This window comes from Gavialis gangeticus, unplaced genomic scaffold, assembly GCF_001723915.1.
Source record: "Gavialis gangeticus isolate Ggan-Ray unplaced genomic scaffold, GavGan_comp1, whole genome shotgun sequence".
NCBI classification, from domain to species: Eukaryota; Metazoa; Chordata; order Crocodylia; family Gavialidae; genus Gavialis; species Gavialis gangeticus.
This window is the reverse complement of record NW_017729032.1, coordinates 106,557,058-106,560,742: the sequence shown is the minus strand read 5'-3', so window position 1 is coordinate 106,560,742 and position 3,685 is coordinate 106,557,058. Positions and strand designations below refer to the sequence as shown.

At 38.8% G+C, this 3,685-nt stretch overlaps 1 long non-coding RNA gene across 1 annotated transcript in view; it reads left to right on the top strand.

The window, feature by feature from the left end:
* The first annotated feature begins 3,230 nt into the window (after positions 1–3,230).
* LOC109302439 overlaps positions 3,231–3,685 on the top strand; it is a 13,605-nt gene continuing 13,150 nt past the window's right edge. The window contains exon 1 of the long non-coding RNA XR_002098772.1: positions 3,231–3,375. This is a non-coding gene — a long non-coding RNA (uncharacterized LOC109302439). The remainder of the gene's footprint in view (positions 3,376–3,685) is intronic.

Here is a 3,685-nt window from a genome sequence, read left to right as displayed (position 1 = left end):
TTAAATACATTTTTTACAGAAGTGTTTGCTTTGTGGTTTTTTGTGGTTTTTTCCTAAATGAACTATTTTTAAAAGGTCCAGACTGAGATTTAGGTGCTATAGCTACAATGAAAGAAAGATAGAGAAGGAAAGCACAATCGTTTCCATAGCATGTGATTTTGACTTTCTGTAAAGGAGACTGAAAGAGGGCTGCAGTAAGGAAGAAGGAATTACATACATTTGGTATCTAAATGTAAATGTCAATGTTAATGTATATGCATATGCAAAATCAAAGAGCTCTTAAGATCAGGCCAAAGTCTGTTGATTCTAGTCTAGTATCTATTGTATAACTATATGTGATGATGAAACATGTAGAGCCTTCACTTGTTCTAAGCAAATGAGTCATGAAATGCTTTTCTAGCTAATAATGAAAATAATAATATTATTGTCCATTCCGACACAAGAAGGATGTTAGAAATCTTTATACCAGTTAGAAATACTGTAAAGAACATCAAACAAAGAAAAGCTAAGAAATTGTGAGGGCTGAAAAATCTGGACTCAGGCCAACTCCACACACCAACAAGTAGCTCATTTTAGCACACTGGACAAAACACTTCTTTCACAGAGGAGCAGTCTGTTATTTCCTCCTCCGCTTTTTTCCTCTGAAAATTCCTGAACACACAGTTTTCACTGACTGCTTCAACGTTTTGATAGGCCATGATGGATACTGAGGAGTCCTAACCAACCTTTTGAATAAAGTCTGCACTTTGTCTGCACAGTGTTCTGCCACAACTTCTGGGATTATTTTGATGAATGTCTGGAATAAAGGGTTGACTAGTGCATCAGTTCTTCCCTTAATGGTAAGTACAGTACAAGTACAGTGCAATCCTAACTCAAACCCCCTCAAAATAATTATGATGTTGTGGACTTTTTTATCTCAGAGAGACAGAGGCAATTTAAAAACTGGTAGGTCATCTAAGTATAAAAATATATTGTGAATGATAACACCATGTTGTTTTTCTCTTTATTATGTGTTCTGGTCATTTTTATATTTTGAACAAGACTGCTAGAAAATAGTGACATACCAAAAATATAATAGCAGTAGTAGTGTTGCATTATTTCTCAAGGATCCTAAAGAAGGAGTTAGGCTTCATGATGCTCCAGAGGGTAAAAACACATAAAAAGGCACACTCAACAGTTGATTGGTTTATATCCATTTTGATTTCTGCTTAACTGATAAAATTGAAAGCATTTTTCCACCAAGTTCTGTCTTTTGCCACCTTTATTCTCACTGTACTAGACCTAGTCTTGCAAGAGTGCCACAAATATGAAATGAAGACTTCTTTTTCGCAAAAATGCTATCTATCAGAATTGAATCTAAAGCAAGTAGATTTCTTCCCTGAATAACACATACAAAAGATTTTTTCTCTTTGTCTTTCTCTTAGCAAAACTTGGAGTTTACACACTATTAGAACAGCAGTCAGCCCATGAGCCCCTTCTTACTGTGAAAAGAACAGAGATTTCCTTGTCATCACCCCCACATTTCTTAGCCCACTGTTTTCCAGTTGGGCTAAATTGGGCATGTCTACATGAGATGCTACAAGCACAGTAGACTATTTCTATTGCACATTAACACATCACAGTGTAAGCCATGCTAAAGCACTAATCTACCGTGCATTAGTGTCAAATAAAAAACATGCACTGGCGCTACTGTGCAGTAGTGCCAATTATGGTGCATTAAGTTTAGTACCTGTAATTTCCGGTACTAAACTTAATGTGCTATAATTATGGTACATTAATGAATGTGTAGACATGCCCACAGAGTTTTGGCCTCTGCTCCTCATCCATGCATATTGTGTATCCTGTGGCACTGCAGATGCCATAACTGGACAGCATAGATAACCTATCTCACCCTAGCTATATGTGAAATTATTAAAAGATTTATGCTAATGCCTGTAGAGAACAACCTATATGTAGGTAGCAAAATCAGGTTCCTAAAGGTCAGGATGTAGTCTTACTAAATGCATTTTTTAAAGGATATTTGCCTCAATCAGTACCCAACAGAATGGGTATTCAGAGAATGGGTAGCTATCTAATGTTTGTTTTTATTCTCATCACTCACCATGTCACCCAGTCCTTATTTACTGCATATTATTTAAAACCTGTAGTACATACACACATTCATTTCCTCATGAGCTTTTTTATGGCAGTTTGTCTGTAGTATCTGTGTGGTTTATAAACATTAGTGAATTTATGTGTACAGTACTTGTGTGATGGGTTATGACCTTATCCCTATTTTATAGACGAGACGGAAGAAGTAGTCCAACATTTTCAAGGCTCTATTCATTCTGGATGCCCACCTTCAGATGCTGAGGGTCTTTCCCCATCCCCACTCCCCCGACTACTTCACAGTTTATAGCACTTCATAAGTTTAAAGCACAGCTCCAATAGATTTAATTTGAGGTTCGCCAGCTCCTTCTGGCAGCTATTTCTCTCTTCTTAGCTCCTGTTACCTTGCTACTCTGTATCTTTCGCTTCTATTCTGCACTTCCAACCTTTTTTTTTTACTCCTTACCCCATTGCATTCAAATTCTGCTTGTTCCTCTATCCTGCTGCCAATGTGTCTTCAGAACACTGGAGAGAAACTCTATTCTGTTTCTAGCCAGGGACCACTTCCACAGTGGCCCCTGTTTGGAAGAGCAATTGCAGAGAAAATTTGCCTTAGCTTCAGCATAGAGTGTATATGGAGATATCCACAAAAACAGCAAAATCACACACAGACCGGAACACAGACCATCTCCAAAAATTTAGTCTGTACTGTAAATGGTAGAGACATAAGAGCTCTTCAGTGAAATGCATGGAAGAATTTCTGAGGGTGGATAAAACATTGAATATTCTCTTTACCTAATTCTAGAAAATGACTGAACTGTTTTGCTGATATTTAAAAAGTCAATAAATAAGCCTAAAGTGGATATCCATCATGGGAAACTTCATACAATTTAGCAAGGCTATAACCAGTTAATAATATGGTTTTATAATGGAAATGTCAGCCAATAAAGGCACTTTTGTTGTCAAAATTTCTGCCTACAAGATCCTTGCATACATTATTGCAGAGATTACAAATTTTGATACAAGTTTCATAGTTTCATAGATTGTAAGGGGCTGGAAGGGACCTCACAAGATCATTGGGTCCAGCTCCCTGAACTAGACAGGAAAGACAACTGGGGTCAGGTGACCCCAGTAAGGTCCAGTCTCCTCTTGAAGATTTTCAGGGTACATGATTGCACCACCTCTGGAGGGGGTTTATTCCACAGTCTGGAGACCCTGATTGTGAAGAAATTTTCCCTAGTATTAAGCCTGAAATGGTCTTCCAGGAGTTTGTGCCCATTACTCCTGGTTTTCCCCAAGGGCACCCTGATAGTGGTAAGAAGCTACCAAGTACCATCTCAGCCTTCTCTGTTTTAGGCTGAAGAGACTCAAGTCCCTCAGCCTTTCCTCGTATGCTGTGCAAGCCTTTGATCATATGTTTAGCTCTTCATAGTTTCATAGTTTCTAGGGTCGGAAGGGACCTGAGCAGATCATCTAGTCCGACCCCCTGCCATGGCAGGAAAGAGTACTGGGGTCAAACGACCCCAGTAAGGTGGTCATCCAACCTCCTCTTAAAAACCCCCAGGGTGGGAGCCTGCACCACCTCACATGGAAGCTG